The 23,677-nt window shown below is 45.8% G+C and overlaps 1 long non-coding RNA gene across 1 annotated transcript in view; it reads left to right on the top strand.

The window, feature by feature from the left end:
- Positions 1–23,677, top strand: part of LOC311584137 — a 27,510-nt gene extending 3,833 nt beyond the window's left edge. Inside the window, exons 2-3 of the long non-coding RNA XR_014774800.1 lie at positions 20,965–21,134; positions 21,954–23,677. This is a non-coding gene — a long non-coding RNA (uncharacterized lncRNA). The remainder of the gene's footprint in view (positions 1–20,964; positions 21,135–21,953) is intronic.

Below are 23,677 nucleotides of genomic sequence, written 5' to 3'. Positions count from 1 at the left end.
GTAGCTAAAAGAATGGTAGAAGGCTGTCTCTGAGACCTGTCTTTTAAGTCTGGTAATGAGGGAGACTATGTAGACCTGACAGTAGCTCTAGGAGTGAGGCTTGTAGTCTGGCCTCCTAAAGGGTTGTATCTGAGACCTGTCCTTTACGTCTGCTAACGAGGTAAACCGTATCTAGACCTGAAAGTTAAAGTTTGGTCTCCTGATTATGTAGAGGGCTAGGAGGGTGTCTGAAGCCTGTTTATCATTAACCTGAGGTCTGTGAGCAAGGCAAACCTGGTCTAGTATCTACTCGTTTTAACTAGCTGATGAGTTGACCAATGAACTAGCATGGCAGATTGCTTTGGGCTAAGGATCTAATTGTTTTCTAGTTATCAAGCTAACATCAGCTTAGCTGTCAATGTGATCAGAGACCTGAGACGGATAAATTGTAGCCATGTATTAGTACAAGTGGCAGAGTTGACTAGTCATATCCCAGTAAATATACAGTTGTCTCCTCTGGCAGCATGGCACCATGGGCAGACAGTCTTGTGTCAGGCACAGAGGACAAGAGGCTCTTTCTGTGGAAGGAGAACACGGGAGAGACTCACCTCACCTTGTATTTAGCAACGTGAGACAATATTCTCTGGGTGTCCAGTTTGTCCACAGTTCAGGCTGGAGCCCAGCAGAGGGCGAGATGTTGGGGGCAGCTTTGCCCAGTGGTCATCATACTACAAACCAGCATTGACGTCACCTGCTACTGTGCCCAAATCTTCTGAGACCTTGGGGAACTACTGTTATGATCTGGGGGTCTCTGGGGGTTTTTGTAGTTGTTGTTATTGTTGTTTTGTTTTGTTTAACTATAAACTTACACGTTAAATGTTGTATCCAACAGATCTCTGACAAGCTTGAGGGTTAGCGTATTTGAATTAAGCAATCTTTGTTTGTCTTTAGTTATGTGCTCTAAACTATACTTTGTAAACATAAAATAGAGGGCTGGAGAGACAGCTCAGCAGCTAAGAGCACTGCCTGCTCTTCCAGAGGTCCTGAGTTCAAGTCCCAATCACATGGTGGCTGACAACCATGTGATCTGATGCCCTCTTCTGGTGTGCAGGCATACATGCAGGCAGAACACTGTACATATAATAAATAATTTTTTAATAACATAAAATAGAATTTTATTCTATGTTTGACCTTGAAAATATAATTAATAACATTGGTTCTTAGCATGAATAAAACTACATTCTTGAGCATGTTAAAGGACTTGATCATTTGTAAGACTAGGACTTAGGTTTTATCCCTCTTAAGTTGGAGCCTTAAAAACATAAACATAGTCCATAAAAAGAGAACAGAACAGTTTTCTGTATGATTTAGTTTATAAAATTTCATAGCTTGTAATCTAAAGCTATATTGTAGATTAGTAAAAACAAGACTAAATATATTTGTAAGGCAGTGATTTTTAAGCTTGAGAATAAGGGTTGCACATGACAATCAAGTCTTAACATTGTAAATAAATGAATGTTCCTGGAATTAGCAATACAGCAGAGCATTATACCAAATCTATTGATCAGGAAGTCTGCAGGTGCCCCAGTGGGAGAAACAGCATCCATCTAGTTATTTTGAGTACACCTTTATTACCTTGAAATAAGAAACATTTTGAACCAGGATACAGTAAAATGAGACTTGTTGGTTTCTTAGTCTAAAAGAAGGTAAACAAAGAGTTATGTGATATGGTCTAAATGAGAGTTTGAATTTAGAAGCTAAACATCACACCCAATAAACAAATTATAAATCCTTAGATAAGAGTTTACAGTGTAATCTTAAGAATATTTTTTTGAGAGCAGAAAAAGAAATCAGAGACAGTTTTTATCTTTAAGAGTTGGAAAATATAGTCTTAGAGAAATGAGGCCAGTTTTTTTGGCAGAGAGTGTGGCACATCTGACCCTCTCAGCCCAGGATTTGGAGTGCAGCTGCCTGTTGCTGGGTCAGTCAGTCACAGAGGAGGAAGAGGAGGAGGGCTTAGACTCCCACCCCTGGCCTTCCCTTGCCACAGGGGGACTTAGGAAGTAAAGATGGCGTGCATGCATCCCACAGACTTGCTGTGAGAAAGGGGGAGGGGCCAGGGAAGTGACTGAAAGCGAGTGGTCACAAAGCCAGGCCTCGTGGAAGAATTTTTTAAGGAGAAATTTGGGGTCAACTGGCAACAGAGAAACTGGCGGGAACTAACAGGTAGTCCTCAAACGGGAGCCATGAAGCAGGCAGTGCTGGTTTCAAATCACACAGAGGGGTAAAACCTCTGTCCCCACCTGGCTCTAATGAGCCAGCGCGGCATCAGCATCTTCTCCAGCCTCTGGCTCAGCTCCCAGACCATGCGCTCGCTCAGGCAGAAGGCCATGCAGGGCTCCTGAGGCCTGGGGGCAAACTGAGCAGAGCATCTGTTTACCTCAGTGGAAGTCTTGAGAAGCTGCTTGTTGCAAAGCAGCTGATGGCAGGAAGGCGGCCTCACAGGGGGCTCCAGCCACGCACAGCAGGCTAGTCTGAGTCCGAGCTGTGGCGGGAAGTGGGAGAGTATCGTACTGCAGACTGTAAAGGCGATGGGATTCCATTGTGAAAACAATAGAATGCTATTGGGTTTCAGCACCGTTGTAATGATTAAAAAATAAGAAGCCAGACCACAGATATGGTATGGAGGTGTTCTGTATGTATCCCAGAGAGGAAGAGAGAGAATCCTAGCACCAGGAGGCAGGAGAATCAGAAATCCAAGACCACCCTTGACCTCATAGCAAGTTTCAGGGGCTATGCTGCCCAAGAAAGGAGAAGGGAAGAGAAGGGGGGAGGAGCCCTGTGGAGGACTCTGTACTCTCCTGTGGCTGAGGGGCTGACTGAGAAGTCACTTTCCATTGTAAAGGTGGTCTAAAGCTTCTCTGAGACGGTCACAGTTGAACAGAGACGGAGGGTGTGAAGCTGCTAGCCAGGGACAAGTGGGGAGGACAGTCTTAGAGGACTCTGAGGCCATCGCTCTGGGGTAGGACAGAGCTTGCCTGTGGAGAAGTGGAAAGTCCACACGATGGTGCGTCATGAGCAGGGGTCAGTAATCTGCCAGAAGGCCGAAGCCTGGGTGGTTCCTGTGGAAAATCCCTACTGTAAAATGTAGCCTTCCCTACACTCTGCAGCTAAGAGGCCACACGGCCCTTTGTGGTCAGAGAGATTAAGGTGTAAATTTGCTGTGAGGACTTGCTGTTTCCCTGGGGAAGGCTCTGCCTGCTTCTTAAGTGCTTTACACTCCAGGGTTAGCCATGCTGGGAAGGAGGGCAGCTCATCTAAAGAAGGAGCAGCTGTCTGACTGGCTTGCCCGAAGATGTTCCAAGTAGGGTACAAGAAGAGACTTGAGGCTTTAGAGGGCCCTGGAGTGTAGCTTCAAGCCTGCACAGCCTTCAGAGGACCAGGGGAGAGCAGTGGCTGGCTTTCTCTTATGTAGATATTTCTGACACGAGAGTGAAACATTTGGTGAAGTCTTTCTAGATCCCCATGCTATGACAAGCCATTAAACCTGCACAGATTTAGAGTCCACAAACTAAAGACATGGCTGGGAGTGGCAGTGCTGTCTGTAAGCCCAGCAGAGGCAGAGGCAGGCAGATCAGCATTCGAGGCCAGACTTTACACAGTCAAGTCTAGACCAGTTAGGGCTACATAGTGAGATGCAGCCGCCACCCCCCCAAAAAAAAAGAGAAGAAAGAAGAAATTACCCAAGTTGAAAATGTCTAAACAGAAGTTATCATGGTGGGGTGAGTACATGGCAATCAGCTTTCCATGGTCTTGATGACATACAGGATTTATGGGAAGGTTCACTTTGGCTCATGGTTTCCCATGGCTGGTTGGCCCTGTTGCCCTTGGGCTTGTAGCACACTGTGCACACACACCATCACTCTGTTCGCTCGGTGTGAGAGAAGAAGGGACTTGAAGGGTGGGCACCAGCGGCCAGCTTCCTTCCCACAGGCCCACCTCACAGAAGCTCCCCCATCACTCCGTAGACTGCGGTGGGCACCAGGCTTGGACATGGGCCTCCTGGGGAAGGTCAGGCGTCCAGACTCCAGCAGCGGGAAGAGCCCAGTGACTGGTTTCTTGATTCATCACGTAACTCTCATTTCCCCTTCCCTGGGTCAGACATCGCTTCCCTCTCTGTTCCCTGCAGTGACGACATTGTTCGTTCCTCTGGGCGCTTCAGCTTCGCCTCCACAGGTTCTGCTTTTCGATGAGTTAGCGAGCAATGGAAGAACTTTTTAAACTCACTTAACAAGCTTGGCTTTCAGGGTTAACCCTGTGCTGGAGACTTGGAACTCCCACTGGACAATCATGCCTTTGTTCTAACTCGTATCTTCCTTTCCCTCTGAAACACTGAAACTATTGTTTCAATGGATAGAGTGCATCTGGAAATGAGATGTGAGAATATTTTTTTAAAAAACAACTAGAATATTTCAAAAATTATTCCTGTGGTGTTTTTCATTTTGACCATGTGATTCGAGCAAGCTGTTTAACCTCCCCTCCGTGTCTGCTTCGTCGCCTGTAAGCTGAGGAGCTGTGGTAGTCAGCACAATGGAGCGATGAGAATGAGGCATAGTAGTTTATAAAACACCTAACATATGTCATAACAACCGTACTTTTCAAGCATTTACAATATCACCTCTACAAGTTGCTGTCTACATGCTACCTCATTCTCTGGGGCATCTGCTGCAGTTTTCTCTGTGGGGGCAGCAAAGGGCCAAGGAAGGACACAGGCTCAGCACTAAGCTGTAAGTTAGGTAACTTGTCCAGGTTCATACAATGTATCTAATACTCTCTAACTCCTGGTATGTCCATTTTCTTTCATAGCCATAACAAATCAGTAGTTTGAATTCAAAATGTAGTATCTCACAGTTGTAAAACTAAAAGTCAGAAATCAGTTTCACAGTTACAAATTTAAGATGGCATCAGGACCTCACTCTCAGGAGGCTCTCAGGAGAATTTGTTCTTATCTTACCCTTCTCTGCTTTCTAGGTCCCTGTGACCACTAGCATCCCATGAAAGCCCTGACTTCCATATCAGCCAATAGTTATGGGTTCTGGGGATTTGAGCCTCGTACATTTGGGGACGATGTTCCTGCTTACTTATAGCATGGTTCACATTTAGCTCAGAAGGACTGTAAGCTCCAATTCCTAGCCAAGTATGTGTGTGCTCACTATAAAACACTTGATTTCTTTAAGCACTGTAGCAGACACCATGGGTGTAAAGTGAGTGAAACCAATCACCACTAGTTGATCAGGCTGCCCATACAACCCAGTGGGTTAGCTGAGGGGATAGATAGTGATAGAAAGAGAAAATAATAATCACACGAATAAACATCAAGCTGCAAGCATGACATATGACTGGAGAATCATGTTGCTCTGCAAAGGGATGATGGGAAACCTGTCAGGGCTGGGAGGGTTCCACTTGACATGAGAGCTTATGGAAGACTAAGGGTCACTGGACATAAAGTGGAGACAAAGGAAAGCCTTAAACTACCCCACTGCAGAATCCAGCACATTAAGTGCTCCCCTTTCCTTCTGTTCCTTAAAGAATCCGCTGGGGCATTGCTGGAGGGAAGGAACAGGGCTTAAGACAACTGGTCCCTCTTCTGGAGAACCTGGGCTCAGCTCCCCAGCCCCGCATGGTAGGAGATGGCTGTCTGTAACTCAGTCTGGAGGGACCGAAGCCCTCTTCTGACCTCCTAGACCACCAAGCAGGTACATGGTACATAGACATACAGACAGGCGAAACACCCATACATACAAATAAATAAGAGCACTTTTAATAAAAAAGAATATACGAGGGCAGCTGAAGGGGTATTCTAATTTTAATCAGTACATTGCCAATGCAGTGTGGCTGTAGAGTCCCTCCCACGGTCTTCCTAATCAATACAGTGTGATTGTAGAGTCCCCCCCACAGTCTTCCTAATCAATACAGTGTGATTGTAGAGTCCCCCCCACAGTCTTCCTAATCAATAGTGTGGCTACAGAGTCCCCTCCCCAGTCTTCCTAATCAATAGTGTGGCAATAGAGTCCCCTCCCCAGTCTTCCTAATCAATAGTGTGGCAATAGAGTCCCCTCCCCAGTCTTCCTAATCAATAGTGTGGCAATAGAGTCCCCTCCCCAGTCTTCCTAATCAATAGTGTGGCAATAGAGTATACTCCTACAGCCTTTCTAACTGAGCTGTAGCTTGCTATATAACATTTCTCCAGTAGTCATAATTGAATAGAATAAATGTTAGTAAATCTGTACCATTTATTGCCCAAGCAACACAAAAACAAAAAACAGATTCTTAGTCTACCATACCAAGAGACAAGCATTTTCTCAGTTATTCGTCATTCTAACATGGGGCAGGATCAAGGATGTTCAAAGAGCCCAGCAAATGCTCTGCAGTTAAACAAACCAGCAGTCTTGGTTCTATCTCAGATTAGTTGTTAGGCAAGACAAACACATTCAAGGACAATGTTTCATAAGTGTTGCTATGTGTTGCAAGAAAGATTTCAGAAAATGTACTTGTGTAACTGAAAGTAAGTACTTTTCAAAGTTTTCATCAACAGTTATTACATGGAAGAAATAAACTTATTTAAGCAGCTAGTTGTAAACAAATATGCATGAATTTTATGTTTTTAATAATTGTGTTTCCTGTAGTGTGTGTTGGATAAGCAAATTCCCATCAATACATTAACATCAACTAAAAACTACATCATGAAGCCAGACACGGGACATGTACCTGAGACCCCAGCCAGACACGGGACATGTACCTGAAACCCCAGCCAGACACGGGACATGTACCTAAAACCCCAGCCAGACACGGGACATGTACCTGAAACCCCAGCCAGACATGGGACATGTACCTAAAACCCCAGCCAGACACGGGACATGTACCTGAAACCCCAGCCAGACACGGGACATGTACCTGAAACCCCAGCCAGACACGGGGCATGTACCTGAAACCCCAGCCAGACACGGGACATGTACCTGAAACCCCAGCCAGACACGGGGCATGTACCTGAAACCCCAGCCAGACACGGGACATGTACCTGAAACCCCAGCCAGACACGGGGCGTGTACCTAAAACCCCAGCCAGACACGGGACGTGTACCTGAAACCCCAGCCAGACACGGGACGTGTACCTGAAAACCCCAGCCAGACACGGGACGTGTACCTGAAACCCCAGCCAGACACGGGACGTGTACCTGAAACCCCAGCCAGACACGGGACATGTACCTGAAACCCCAGCCAGACACGGGACATGTACCTGAAACCCCAGCCAGACACGGGACGTGTACCTGAAAACCCCAGCCAGACACGGGACGTGTACCTGAAAACCCCAGCCAGACACGGGACGTGTACCTGAAACCCCAGCCAGACACGGGACGTGTACCTGAAACCCCAGCCAGACACGGGACATGTACCTGAAACCCCAGCCAGACATGGGACATGTACCTAAAACCCCAGCCAGACATGGGACATGTACCTGAAACCCCAGCCAGACATGGGACATGTACCTGAGACCCCAGCCAGACACGGGACATGTACCTAAAACCCCAGCCAGACACGGGACATGTACCTGAAACCCCAGCCAGACACAGGGCATGTACCTAAAACTCCAGCCAGACACGGGACATGTACCTGAAACCCCAGCCAGACATGGGACATGTACCTAAAACCCCAGCCAGACATGGGACATGTACCTAAAACCCCAGCCAGACACGGGACATGTACCTGAAACCCCAGCCAGACACGGGACATGTACCTGAAAACCCCAGCCAGACATGGGACATGTACCTGAAACCCCAGCCAGACATGGGACATGTACCTAAAACCCCAGCCAGACACGGGACATGTACCTGAAACCCCAGCCAGACATGGGACATGTACCTAAAACCCCAGCCAGACATGGGACATGTACCTAAAACCCCAGCCAGACACGGGACATGTACCTGAAAACCCCAGCAGTGAGGAGTCTGAAGCAGGAAGATCATGATCTGGAGGGCAGCCAAGTCCGTGCAGGAAGACCTGTCTCAGAAAACAACCGAAACCAAAACACAAGCTGGTATCACGGCAGTTATTTTGAGTCTATGCAGTTAAATGGAGCCATAAGCCATGTGTAGCATGTAACCTACGTGAATGCCAAAGAATTATCCTGAGTACTTCTATTTTCTAATTTTTTCCACATGTAAGCTATTAGCAAGTCCCTATTGCTCTGGTTCATTTCCGCTCTGTCTACCTCAGTCACCTAATTCAAACCCACCATCAACTTTTTCTTGCGCTCTTAGGATCATTTATATTTGTTTTCTGTAGATCCACTGCCAGAAACTAATTTTATACACTGACCACAGAATTCAGATTACATGACTCCATTATGTAGAATCCTTCAATGGTTCTGTCTCTCCACTCAGTTTTAAATTTTATACAGAGCTCTGTGAATTTGAGGCCAGGCTGGTCTACACAGTGAGTCTAGGGCAGTCAAGGCTACACAGAGAAACCCTGTCTCAAAAAACAAAAAAGCAAAACAAAACATAAACTGTTATGTTATGATAGGTGTTTCGCCTGCACGTATGGAAGTGCACCGGGTACATGCAATGCCCATGGCAGCCAGAAGAGGACAGCAAATCCCCTGGAGTTTTTGTAAGTCTTAGCAAGGGTTCTGAGAACCAGCTAAGCCATCTTTCTAGCCCCCCACCCCCACCCCCGCAAGGATTTCCGGATGCACTTAGAATTCAGATGGGGCCCGTGATGACTTGGTAAGTTAAGTGCGTGCCATACAAGCCTGATAACCTGAGCTCAATCCCCAGACCCTCTGCAAAGATGGAAGGATAGAATCAGCTCCAGAGATGCCCACCACATGTGCGCCATGACCATGGTACACACATGCATGCACGCATGCACATGCGCAAACACACACACACACACTGACTTCTAAAATTAAACTCAAACTACTATAGCTTGCAAGATCTTGCATCCTTTGGCCTCTGTTAGCTTTAGAACTTTACAGCACCCTCCTTGATCACCATGTCAGCCATGTTCTTATCATAGCTTTTTTTCCTGTAATTGCTGCCACAATCTGTGTTGCTCATGTATAAACTTACAGCACCCAAACTAACCTGTACAGCATATGTCTCTATCTGCCATGGGGCTTTTCTGATGCCAAGGTTGTAAGATCCACCTGTAAGGACCCGATATGACTGTAGGAGAGGCCACCTTCCTAACTGGGAAGTGCAAATTGGCACTCCATGGACAGCCCATTGAACAGTGGAGAGCAAGCTCCCTTTGGGTGGTACGGAAAATTGTACCACATAGCTCATCAGAATCACAAATGTCCACCTCCTACATCACCACACATCAGTGACACACCCCTGCCCTCCTCAGTCCCATTCTCCCACTGCTTGGCAGCTCCTGTTTTCATTGCCCTAGAATCACTTTAAAATCTCCTCGTGTGTGTGTGTGTGTGTGTGTGTGTGTGTGTGTGTGTGTGTGCTCGCGCGTGCTTTTCTGGCATCTAAGCTGTGACCGTTGATGAGAGAAGTAGCCTGACAGTGAGACGTCCAGGGTCGGACTTTGGTTCAGTGTGAGAACGTCACGGCAGATGGTTGGATAATAACTGTGGGGTGCAGTAGTAAAATACCTACCAAGACGTGACTTGTGGAGACGTGAGGCAAGCACTGGCTTATGTGGGTGGCACTGGCTCTCCAGTGATAGGAGAAGTCGTTAAGGTAAGGAATGCCCAGGTGAGTGTGCTATGCTATAACTGATTGTGGCAGCAATTACAGGGGAAAGCTGTGATAAGAACATGGCTGACATGGTGATCAGGGAGGAGGGTGCTGTAAAGTTCTAAAGCCAGCAGAGGCCAAAGGTCGCGTGATCTTGGAGCTGTGATAATGGCTTTAGATGGAAATGGTTCTGGATGTCTTCTAAAAGAAAAATTACAGGAACAAATCAGTCAGTCATCTACCAAATATATGATGTCGAATTCAGGATTAGAATTTATCACTATTTAAAGAGCACATTAATATCACTCAAGCATGTAGTACATTGAACTAAGGTGCAGGTCTAAGACTTAGTTATAGAGGTAGTTGAAGTTCAGAGTTTAATGCAGTTTTCCTAAGTGCCTGGGGCCAAAATTTGGGTCCTAGTAGAAAAAGCAAGATCTCAAGGGCTGGGGTGGGGCTGTTTAGGAGAAAGAACACAGAGCTTCCAGGACAGGTCAAGTCCCACACACTGAGCCACGGATCCTAAGAGGGAACTGATAGCATGCAGAATTGGCTATTGGGAGGTGGAGGTCTGTAAGAAAGGAGGCACAGCAGGGATGTGCAGGGCTGATATGCCAGGCACAGAGTGCCCAAGTCTAAAGACCCTTTACAGGCGGAGGCCGAGCCCTGAGGAGGTTACTGGGTAACAGATAATTCGCCATCATTAACCACCCACAGAAACACACATTGCCCCTTTGTCTTGTGGAGACTATACCATCTGGGCTGCCAGAAAAATCTGTTCAGACGGTGGTTTCTTCCCCAGGATTAACAGTGAATGTAGCTAGATGCTTCTGCTGGCTGCTGGCTGCTGGCTGCTGTGCACTGTAGGGAACAGGTGGCCTCATGAACCTACAGAAAGAAGTCAGGATCAGGAATTCATTTTATTTCCTCTCAAAACTTAGCTGTGCTCTCTCCAGACAAGGCTTAGCTTGTTTCAGCTAGTGGAGAAGATGTAAAGGAATCAGATGTATCTGTGGGACGGGTAAACAGTAACTCAGGAGCCAGCATGAAAGCAATGAAAGGCATCCAGACAGGAGACTCAGGTGGACAGGTGGCCTGCTGCATGGGCCAAGGACGGGAATTCAGGTCCCCAACTCCCACAGAAAACGGGGTAGACAAGCTGGCCCACCTGTAATCACAGTGCTTATGAGGCAAAGACTGGCTATCCCCAGGGTGAGCCAGTTAGCTAACTAGCTGAATTGGGGGGCTCAGGTTCTGTGAGAGACCCTACCTCAGTAAATAAAATAGAGAGGGGATCAGTCAAAGATAGCCAGTTGAAGATAGCCACTGGCCTAACACACACACACACACACACACACACACACACACACACACACACACACACACACACACACCACCCAAACAGTCAAAAGTAAAAGATGCTATTGACTGTGGGCCTCCCCTGTGATCCTAGGCTCTAAGAACCCTTGGAGTTGGTTCCAGTATATTGCTGGAAGGCCTCTGTGAAACGTTACCATGAGAGCCTGCAGAAATATGATTAAAGTGTCAGGATTGTCTTAGCACATGAAAACCTGTCAGAAGGCTCAAGGGACATGGGTGTATTGGAGTGGGTTTACATATGAAATGGAATAAGCCACTCTCTGTCCTCTGAAAAGGACCAGAACATCTCAGGCTCCCCCACCCCACCCCCGGGAGGTAAAAGGGTAAGAGGACCTTAGTGTGTGCAACTTGATGACCACAATCCCGGTGAGGTGCTGCTGTGGTGTTTGGCTTCCTTCTGCCAGAGAAGCAAAAAGGATTTCAAAATGGCAGGGACCACAGAGGCAAGATAAGCATGAATGCTGCAAAGGGCAGCGAGCCTGAAGGAGAGTCATTGCCAGCCTGCAGAGAACTCTGACCATGGCCTGCTGAAGGAGAGTCATTGCCAGCCTGCAGAGAACTCTGACCATGGCCTGCTGAAGGAGAGTCATTGCCAGCCTGCGGAGAACTCTGACCATGGCCTGCTGAAGGAGAGTCATTGCCAGCCTGCGGAGAACCCTGACCATGGCATGCTAAAGGATCCCTAAGAGATAGAGATTATATATATATATATATGCAGCGAGAGGGAGGCAGGGAGGGAAGGAGAGACTTGCCATCAGCAGGCACAGTAGATAATCATTGCCCATTGGCCAACATGAACCTGTTCTTTGATCCAGAGTCAATGACTGAAGGAGAGTACTATACTGACACCACAAAATACAGAAAACATCCCGCCAATCCTTTTCCAAACAGGTTTCTGATTGTTCAACCAGCGGCTGTATACAAGGCAAAGGTAATCCCTAGATTTCATGAGGGCTCTTACAAGCAACTTTGCTGTAACACATCAAGAAGGCTGGAATGCTGTCATGGCCTCTCTGCTATAAACTTAGGAGCATTTAGGGCACAGCGTCTCTTTGGATCTCTGAGCCCACACTATAGTTATTTCTCTGATCACTGGCAGAAGCTGGGATAGGCGTACTTCCATGCCTGAGCTATGGAAAGGGCATTGGAGAAACAAGGGCCAGCGGTGTCAGGGGTAACGTCATACAGCACTGCAGAGATGCACCACTCTCGTGAGTCTATCCATAGGGCAGTTGTCTCCATGGGAACCTCGTTCTCCTCAGTCCCACTGGCCAAATCAGAGTCACGTGGCAGGTGCTAGTAGAAAGACCGTCATCAGACAGGAGCTGTTTAAAAGCCAACTCCACCAGAAAGAAGAGGGAACATCTGCAGAAGGCTGGAAGGAACGAGGGATACCTCCTAGGGGTGGTGGTGAAGGCAGATCACCTCCTCAGTGGCAGCAATGGAGGAGACCGCTCCTGGAACCAGGGGCAGGGTGATGGGGTGAGGACACATCTTGTGATCAGTTCTATTTTTATCAGAGGCTGTGACATCATCAGGAGGTAGGGAGGGTGAGAGGTGTAGCACAGGCAGCTTGGAGAGTGACAGCAGTGTCCCAGGAGCCTCAGGCTCTCCTCCCTCAGTAGTGATGGAGGGCAGGGGAAGGGGGTGGTTTGGAGGGTGCTTGCTGCAGGCACTGCACAGGAGAGAACAGTGGCTCAAAAGCACATTAGAACAACCAGCCAGGGTCCACTCAACAGAGCAGGGAAGGAGTTAGGGGATGGGACATAGAAGTGACTCTTCACTAGAGGAAGCCAGACAAGCAGGCTCATTCAGGCGGGTAAGCTGGAGGGCTGGGGGGTTCCAAGCTGAACTGGAGAGAGTACAGTAGTCATGAATAGAAGCATGGATAATACACAAAATCAGATAACAGGGGTCCACTCTAATTTTTTCCTTCATTTAGACTCCCCTTCGTAGATTGGCCTCTAATGCACAATATCATGCAACGTTTTCACCACCGTGCAACAGGGAGAACTCAGACTGGGCGTCACCCTTCCTCATGTATCAGAGAGCAGTGAACTCCCAACGGTTATTGTAGGTAAACACTGGCAGATAGTTAGCACCAGTCGACTTATTATTAACAGTAGAGATAATTAGGGCCAAGACCAAGGGTTCTGGCAATTCTCTAAAGCCCTCAAGGAAGTCAAGCAGAGAAGTCTTTAGTGACTTGGAAGGCTACAAATAACAAAGGTAATTTTTTTTTTTTTAAGACAGGGTTTCTCTGGATAATAGCCTTGGCTGTCCTAGACTCACTTTGTAGACTAAGCTGGCCTTGAACCCATAGTGATCCACCTTCCTCTGCCTTCCAAATGCTGGGATTAAAGGCCACCACTGCCCAGCAAGGTAATCTTTAAAAAGGAATAGGACTGCCGCATGCATGTGGTTTCAGTGCTGAGGAGGTAACAGCAGGAGCAGGAAAGAAGAACTGTGTTGAGCACATTAACTGTTGCCTCCTTAGGCAACAAGCCAAGGACATTAACTCATTAACACACACTCCACCTGCCTCTGTTTACTCTCTCACCTCCCCAAGTGGGAATGCTTTCATATGGAGTAAGCTATAGTGAATGTCCATGGTCAGCTTGAAGACAAAACAGAAAGGAAGACCTCCTTCTCCTCCTCTTCCTCCTCCTCTTCCTCCTCCTCCTCCTCCTCCTCTTCCTCTTCCTCCTCCTCTTTCTCTTCCTCTTCTTCCTCCTTTTCCTTCTCTTCCTCCTCTTCTTCTTCCTCCTCCTCCTAATGCAGGCCTGGGTCAGTAGTCATGGAACTGGATACATTACAGAGCAGTACATGCTGGTACAAAGCATCAACACCTATCCTGTCCAGTTTGTGGGGGGGTTGGTTTGGGTTGGGTTTTTTTTTTTTTAAGTTAGTTAGAACTGGTTTTGTTTTGGCTGATAGGGAGCTTTGTAGTACAATGCTTCCCTGCATGCCCAAGTCCATAGATTGACCCCAGCACTGAAAATAATAAAGATAAGACTTAAAGGTATACTTTGGACACCTGGTGTTGTGAAATTCTTAAATAAGATTTAAATCCACATCACTTGATCATTGTGTGTCTAGTCCAACTCTGGACTCACCACTTTAGAATCTGTCAGGAATTTAGTTTATTTTTCTCAGTGCGTGTCCTTCTGAAGCATTTGCCTACTTCCGACCTGACTGATCATAGTTTGCTGACATTATTCTGTGGCTGAATTTGTCTTCAGAACGGTTATCATATATGCTTCTGTGACCACCCTTTCTCTGATTTAGTCTTTAAAGCACGGAGCACTGAGTCAAGGTTAATGCTCCAGGTCAGTGACAGCGCTCTGCGTTTCTGAAGCACCTGTGGAAGGAAGGGCACTCTAGCTGCCCACACGTCACCCACCGCCCCACCATCAAATACAGTCCAGGGCTGTGGAGATAGCTTAGTCTTCAAAGTGCTTGCCACATAAATGTGAGGACCGGAGTTCAAGTTCTGAATTAACATAAAAAGCTGGTGGTGCGAGCTTGAATCTCAGTGCTGGGGACGCAGGGACAGGAGGACCCCCAAGGCTAGCTGAGTCCCAGATCCCAGAGAAAGGATCTTACGTCAGAGACCAAGATGGACAACTGTCCTGAGGAACATAGGAGGTTGGTTGACCTCTGGCCTACACATGAGTGCACACATGTATTCTTGCACATATGCATGCACCAGTGCACACATGAGCACACACATCCACACACACTCAAGTTAAACATAACTCCTTAGTTATGCTACAAATTATAGTGATGCAGCTGAAGATACGTGGAAAGGTGTGGCCTGTGGCACCTTCCCTTACGTTGTCACCACACCTGGACTACAGTGTGGTCAGGTATGAGGACAGATACAGTGAGGGGTTTTCATCAGACTTGCCAGAGAGAGGATGAGTCTCAAGAATTTTCCAGAGAGGAGATGCACTGTATATAGTATATGAGCAAAATTGCTCTTACCACAATCAGCTGAGAACCTGGAAACTCAAATACGAAATTCTCAGTGAAGGTTCAAGAACAGCAGAGGGCAGAACAGGGATCACTGGGATTACCAGGTGACCCACAGTCTTAACCAGAGGCGTATCACACGTGCATGGACCTAGTTAGCATGGATGCTAACACCCTCAGCATCTTTAAACACCAGCTAGTAAATGAGAATGTGGACACGGCTGCTCCTGGTTACGGCTGAGGAGAAGGCTCTTATTGTAGCTATGAGGGAAGCACATCTGGAAGAAAGCAGAATGAGCCGGGCTGTGAGAGAAGGAGACTGAGAGAGGAAGAGGGGAAAGATGAGGAGAAAGGGCAAACAGACAGACAGGCTCAGGAGAGGGGCCAAGAGAGAAGCCAAGAGCACATAGCCAAGATGTGCTGGGTCAAAAGAACCTGGGGGAAGGGAAGGGAAGCCCGGGGCCTGGAGAGGGGCTGGGGAGCAGGGGATGCCCCCCAGAATGACTCTGTACCAGGTACTTGTGAGTAGGGACTGAGGGAGCCTAGAAGCTAGCCTAAATCTTGATATGCTGATACGCACCACAGGCATAGGTTAATGGAAGAACGATCTGTCCCTTCTGCCAGGGAGGAGAATGACTCACTCCTTTTAGCAAGTAAGAACTATCTTAAATTTCTGAGAGAATGTTGGCCTTTTGTCTAAATGCCAGACTTTAGGAAAAGAAATTTCCTGGAACCTAACAGCGTTAATTTTGTTCACTCATTCCAAATACTATCAAAGGCCTTTGCCAGCTGTGGCATGCAGGAGGGCTGGCCAACTCAGCTACCACCAGGCCAAGATCCAGGACTTTGAGTTGGTCCACCCCATCATCTACCCCTATGAGCTGATGGAAGTGTCCTGTCCTGCAGATCCAAAGCCTCAGGAGCTCCATGACACAGGGTAACAACAGGATATCTGAGAGGAGTCCTGGTGAGGATCTAGTGTTGACAGGGCAGCAGAAGCCAGAGGCCTCAAACCAGACCAGTGACTCATTGCAATGAATAGTTGCAAGTAAAGTGTTTGGGCAAAGGGTATACCATGTGACACACCCATGACACACCACAGCTTCCATTGTGAAATTTTTTCTTTTCTTTTTTTAAGGGACTTACAAGGGTGGAGGGCAGATATGGAAGGATTGGGAAATGAGTGTTATTGGTATGTATGATTGGGGTGAAATTCACAACGAATAAAATTTTAAATTATGAAAAAACCACAAACATTGTCAAAGGAAAACACAAAGTATAAGCACCAACACCAACAACAAAACTTTTTAATCAAAAGAGCTACAATTTTAAAACAAAACGCCTGTAAATAAATCCTGAGTTTCTTGTGTTGGGCCTAAGCACCCTAGGTGAGACTGAGTTTACATGCTTCCTGTGTTTCACCCAAGGGAAGGGGCTGAGGCAGTGGCCAGGTATCAGCCCTGCAGGGGGTTCGAAGCATAGCATATTTCTCTGTGCGTCCAGAATCAAAAGACACTACGCTGCAGCGGTGACTTCCTCTCCTCTGCTCTGTCCTGGCCTTCAGTCTCCTAGAAACAAAAACAGCTGTAATTATATAATGTAGCTATGTTTTTGATAAATTAGCATCTTATTGACTAAATGGCCTTGCCTTTTTATATTCATTTATGGTTTTTATTGTCATCAAGTTGCTTTACTCAGTATATCACAGTTTGTATAGCTTATGCAGAAATATGAAGAAAACCAAGCTGCAGTGGTTATCTTCTTAGTCTTTAACTCAGATCCCTTGATGCTTACAACTTTGATCCACAAATAGCAATATTTTGTCTGAGATTAAGAAAAACAAAGATAGCCAGGCCTGGTGGCGCACGCCTTTAATCCCAGCACTCGGGAGGCAGAGGCAGGCGGATCGCTGTGAGTTCGAGGCCAGCCTGGTCTACAAAGTGAGTCCAGGATGGCCAAGGCTACACAGAGAAACCCTGTCTCAAAAAACCAAAAAAAGAAAAAAGAAAAACAAAGATTAAATAGCAGTACGTTTTCATTACACCATTACATCAAAGGGAAAATAGCAATGAATTTAAATATTGACTTTTATGTGTAATGGAAGTTTGGTTTCTTTGTAAACTCAGTTGTGGTATGTAAATTTGTCTTTGTTTTAATCTCGAGTATGGGATTTTTGTTTGGACTTCAGTTTTTCCACAGCTGATAATTGTGCCATGCAGGATGTGGTCTTTGCCAGCTGGTAATGCCTTCTGTGGTCCAGAAAGGGGCATGATCTAGAACTCTGAGGAGGATAAATAGGAGTACCTGGAGAGAGAAAGTGGCCTGGGGTGGAGGCATGTGGCATGTAGCACACACAGATGGACGGTGTGCAGACGGAGAAAAGCCTTTCAAACACAGTGGCTTGGAGGAGACTGCCTGCTGCATTTGCTGTTGATGGAGATTGGTATTTCCCCAAAAGATCCCAATTGACCCTAAACAGCCAGGAGAAGTAAAGGGGCCTGCACCCCCTCTCCCCACTACCCAGGATTAAGGGGTTGGTTGGAAGGAGGTAAAGGCTTCAGTACCCCGAATAAAATAGTTTAAAAAACAAACATCAGCATTTATGTGCAATTCTAGACTTGAGAAACATCTCATTTTATGAATGTGTTTGGGTAAGTTAAGCAAGAGTTTGGTTTCATAGACACAAATATTGACTAATCTGTGGCCTTGTTGCAGAGTTATAGCATGTGCAGCATAAATGACTTCCTGGCTTCCTTCCCCCACAGTGAAGAGAAGGGATGGGGAATGGCTGAGCAAAACAGAACAGAAAACAAAACTATTTCAAAGTTACTCTCCTTGTAAAGGTTAAAGCCAAGAGGACTTCCTTACTCGGCCACTGTGCTACCCAACCTAGAGCATCAAAAGGAAAAATAGATTAATGTATAAGTATCCTTTATTTGCCTGATCTAATCTCCAAGGCTTACTGCCTCCGTCTGCTAACCTAGGTCTTGTCCTGGAAGCTTCTAACCTTGTTATAATCTAATCTTGGCCTAGAATGTTTTTGGCCTCTGAGACTTGCTGCTTAATAAGCTCACCCTTTCTAGTTCTTTCTAAACTCTTGCTCACTGATTCAACTCAGCTGTTCTGGCTCAAACTCCTCTCCAAGCTGACTGATTCACACTGGCTTCTCTCAACTTCTGACTGAATTGCTCTGTTCGGCCTCATACTGACTTTGGAAATATGTTCTAATCTGGCTCCTTCTCATTCTCTGACTCATTCTGTCTTCACTTGTGTCTAGCTTGGTCTTTCTTTGCAAACTGTCTCTGTTCAACAGTCTTGATAAAACTGATGCTTCCTCCTTCTCTTCCTCCTCCTCCCCCCCTCTCTGTGCTGCTCCCTTTTTAAGTCACCTCTCCGATCTCTGTTTGTGAAAGTTGGGCGCATCCTATTCTGTCAAATCTTTTCTCTGAAGTGTCACTTTTTCTGCTTCTCAATTAGACATCCCTCTCAAACATGGCTGCTTCCTTCTACCAACTAACTTTACCTTCTTGTTTGGGAGTAAAGGTGTGTGCTAAGGGCATGTCTGTATTCCAGCCAGAGTAGCCATGTTGCTTGATTAAAATTCCTCTACAAATAAATTAGATTTTATAGAAATTAATGACTTTTAGTGCTTCCAAGGACACTAGACAAAGGGTCGATAACTTACTGAATGGGAGAAAATATTAACAAAGCAAATACCTGATATGGGCACTCAGGATATATAGAGTTCTGGCAACTCAGCAACTAAAAGGTCACCCAGTGTTTAAAATAAACAAAAGACTTTTGTCGTCAACACTTGCTAGACAAGATATATGGCCAATAAAAGCATGTTTAAAGGAGGGTACAAAGGAAGGTAGGGGTTGGATCTGGGAAGACTTATAGGTAGGAGTTGTGGTGAATATCACCAAAATATGTATATGAACCTCTCAAATATTTCATTAAAATGTAGTGAAAACATGTTCAGCACCATTTTTATTAACAAAACACACCTCAGAACCACAATGGAATATCATATCATATTCACAGTATTAATGTAAAAATAATTTTTAAAACAAAATAATGTGTAAGCCAGCGTGTGGAGAAACTGAGGCTTTCATACATTGCTGGTGGAGATAAAAAAAAATAGTCAAAAATAGAGATGCCATATTATACAGAATGCACTCCTGTTCCTCTGTGTGTGTGAGGTACATATCAGAAAACTGAAGACACACAAAAACTTGTTTATAGTAGCATTTTAAAACAACCACTTAAAACTGTTTTAGAATTACTGTTGTGAGTGGGTGTGCACACTGTGGCACACGTGCAGAGGCCGAGGCAGTTAGTTCTCTTCTCTCACTTTGGATGGAGCTCGGGCCACTGCGCTTGTGCCCCCAGCCCTTATCTACTGAGCCACCTTGCTGTCCCTATAGTTTAGCAATAGCTAGTTATTGGACTCAGACCAACCCCCCCTTAGTGAGTGGGTAGGCAAAATGTCCTATAGCTATTCAATGGAATAGTGTCTGGGGAAGGGAAGAAAGGGGAGGAGAGAGCGTGGAGGGGAAGCATCTGAAACAGCCTTGGGCCCTATGGTGAGTAAAAACACCCAGTCACAGAGACAACCTACGTCGTTGTGAGCCTGAGTTCTCTGCACGTTTACTTGAGAGCAGTCTGTCTAACCTTAGCTGACAAGAGCAGCGTGGTTATAGAGAAATGGACTGTTTCAGAACGAGAGCCAGTGTTACACTGGGCTAACGTTAGTACCTTTCAAAAGGCTTTATTATCACCTCTGTGTCTGCCCTAAGCCTCCTGACTTCTGGATAAAACTCCTGACTCATATTGCTAAGTTTCAAAGACTTTTCGCCTCCATCAGCCCTAAAGCCAAGAGTATAATAATATAAGGAAAACATACACAAGGCTATCTGTCCTTCCATAGCTCACCTGACCTGATGACCATACCAGTGTCTTGGAAATAGGTTGACTTCCAGCCTTGTTCTGTGATCACCCAAATGTATTCAGTTCTTCTAAGTTGGAACATGTTATCAACGTACCTTAATTCAATGCGCCCAGCTTATAGTGGCCCTTATTTGACTCAAAATTAATCCTTGCTTCATTATGAGAGTAGTCCTTATATTGACAAATGTGATCGAGCCATATGCAGTATTCAGAATGAGTAAATGTATTTTGAAAGTCCGCAGTGGTGGTGCTCCCTGGGTACGAGGGCATGGGATTGATAGGGCTGCCTGTCAAGGAGCCTGGGCTTTCTTTGTGAGATGGTGAGAGTTTAACCTGATGCCCAGTAATGATCGCACAGCTCCTAGGGAATTCTGAAGCTTGCTGAGCTACACGCTTAACAAGTGAATGTTATGGTACATGAACTGTTACTTAACAATGCTGCTTTTGGAAATGCTGTGTGATAAATCCCAGCCCTCCTCATGGGAGGCAGTGTCTTCTGGGCAAGTCATTTACAAGTCTCAGAGATGTGTCTTTGGAAACTGAGTTTTGTTTAACTTCTCTCGGAAACTTTTTCCTGCTAATTTGCTCAACATCTGTTCCTCACACCCTCCTTAAAGGAAAATTGAACAGCTGGGGCTGTGTCATAGATTAGATCTTCAACCTGAAACAGCTGCTGAACAACCAAGTGGCTCTTCTCAAACTCCGAAGCCCTGGGGTTAACTCAGTCAGACCCAGCTAGAAGAATGACTGACAGAATTCCTCACATGAGGCTCTGGTCACAGGAGCACAGCTTGTCATGTAGCAAGCCCTGCTCTGAACATCTTGCAAATGTCTCATTTATTTATCACAATAAAGCTAATACTATAATTATCCTTTCACTTATGAGGAAACAAAAACTGAATAGTAATAAAACTTGTCTTGGGCCACAGATAGTAGTGAATTAAATGAAGGTTGATCCTCCAGCCATCCAGCCCCAGAGTCTGTTCTCAGCGACGCTGTGTCATCGCTGAAGTGGCCATCACAGTAGGTGCACATAAGCTCTGTCTTATGCCCTGCCTCCCTTTCAAAGCTAAGACAGATGTTGCAGTGGACATTTGCTGTAAGTGTCCCATTGACATATTTGATTTTTTAAAATACTAGCACAATCTAAATTAATTTGGCAATAACATTGATTCTCCAGATTGGAATACTAGTACAGTTTCATTCCAAAGTGGCTGCAGTTCCTTTAGTTAGATTTGTTGTAGCTAAAGCAAGTAAGTGTTTAAAGTGGTGCACATGTGTGTCTGTGCACCACGTGGGCAGCGTCTCCCCTGGAACTGCAGTGCACATAGCCTGGAGCCACACTGTGGGTACTGGGAATTGAATCCTTGTCACCTGCAAGAACTAGGGTTTTTAACAACTCCTCCGTCGCTCCACCCCGGAACAAGCAGGCTTAATATACTGACTAGATGAAAGCATTTGCTGATCCTCTCCTCATCAGGACCAGCACAGTTGTCTCCTCCCTCCTCACCCTTCTCCTTCCCTCCGCTTCCCTCCTGGCTTCCTCTCCCCTTTCTTTCTCCCTCTCTTTCCTCCAGTTGTTTTACTTCCTGTTCAGATATCCTAGTTTCCTTTTCTCCAGGATGAGTTTCCTGGTTCTTTGACCTTTCTCTCTGCTTTGTACCCCTAGGACTGCCTTACATGAGGAATTTATATTAACCCTTATTCCTCTGGGTTAGATAGAATCAGCAATTGTCCTCTTTTAGGGGGTGTAGGAAGAATAAAGACACTAAAGACACTGTTTTCAGAATAAGGAAGAGAAAGAACACACACAGACACATAGACACACACACACACACACACACACACACACACACACGTGCACGTGCACGTGTGCTTCCTGCACTACAATAATGATATTTTCTTTGTTTTGTTTCAGGAAAGACTCCTTTCATTTTCAATGGCTACATTTTTAGTTTTTGTATTTCAGTAAAAAAAATCAATTAAACCAGGAGATTCCATAAAATTGTATTTTTCAGTAAGTGAATTCTGAACTTGAGATAATCAATGAAATAACATGTGATTTTCTAGAATGATCTTTCCTGTAGAAATGTTTGCATCTTGATGTGCGGAGCACGATATAGTACGGAGTTCAGCTCCCTCTTCTAAAACCTGGAAATTCAAGAGGTTGCGGGAAACACAGGATTGGGGGAAATCTGCATTTTGACTGAATATTTTGTTCGAGTCCAGAGGAAGTGGGAACATTTGGACTCAAGTCCCTAAAAACCACAGCTACCAACTGGAAAATTTTCAAGAAAAGCAAAGGTCAGTGCCACAGCAGCGTGATCCCTCAGAAGGCTCAGTGGACTTCAGTTTTTCTCCTCAGTGCTGTTTTTAAAGCCGGCCTAAGTCCTGAAGTGGGTGATAAGGAATTCCGGCCCTGCATTCTTCCTCTCTGACCCTTTGCCCTGGAGGTCACTTTTCTGTTTGCTTCAGGTAGGGCGGCTCTCCAAAGCTGAAGCAACCCTGAGCCTATCGACCAACCACGACCTCTGAACTCAGTGTGTCAGTGTGCGGGGCCACCATAGGTGAATCACTTAAACCTGTTTTTTCTCAAACGCTATCAAACGTCAACGTCCCCTGAGCAGCCCTGGCTGGTGGAGGAGGAGGAAGTGGAAACCTGCACGATTTGCCTGGGTATTCAGTGTTTATTCACCTCTTCAAGGGAGCCTGAGTGTGAGGAGCTGGGCTCGGGTGTGGCTCAGTAGCAGCCCCTGCCAAGCACAAGCATGGACCTTGGTTTGCCCTAGGAATCCCCACAATAAAGCCGTAGGGCTAAAGGTGAACTTTATACGGTTGGGAGGGAGAGTGAGAAAGCAAATGCTCAAGCCCTAACATCGCGAAGCCTCTAAGACAGCGGCGGTGGTCCACTGGGGCCGAGGCGCTGGCTCCAGGCTAGAGCACTTGCTGGTCTTGCAGAAGACCCGGCTCCATTCCCAGCACCTGTTTGGTGGCTCACAATCATCTGTAACTCTGGTTTCAGGGCATCCAGGACCCTCTTCTGACCTTAGCAGCCTTCAGGCATACATGTAGTACATGTGCATCCATCCAAAACACTCTCACACACACACCACAAAAATAATAATAATAAAATGACTTAAAAGACAACAGCATTCAATGACTGACCCTGTGATGAATGACAGCAAGTATAATATTATTTAAAAATGAGAATATTTCTAATATTACCTCATTTACTCCTTAAAGGATTCTTTTTTCTCTCAAAATGTATAAGGCATCTAAAATGTATCAGTCATTATTCTAAACATTTTATAGATATCCTTCAGTCTTTCTGAAAACCCTATAAGGTAGCTATTAATATCCTAATTTTAAGGGTAAAGAAAAGAGACACAATGCTTTGTTTAATTCAAATTAAGTATCCAACTACAAAATGACATGGTGCCATTTCTTTATTTATTTAGGTATTTTGGGGGGTTTTGTTGTTGTTTGTTTTGTTTTGTTTGAGACAGGGTCTCTTTACATAGACCTAGCTGTCCTAGAACTCACTAGGTAGAGCAGGCTGGCTTTGAACACACAGAGATCCTCCTGCCTCTGCCTCCCAAGTGCTGGATTTAAAGAAGTGTGCCATCAGGCCCAGCTAACAGC

This window comes from Acomys minous, assembly GCF_964271855.1.
Source record: "Acomys minous genome assembly, chromosome: 15".
Taxonomy (NCBI): Eukaryota; Metazoa; Chordata; class Mammalia; order Rodentia; family Muridae; genus Acomys; species Acomys minous.
Note: the sequence above shows the minus strand (reverse complement) of the source record. Positions and strands in the feature narration are given on the sequence as shown.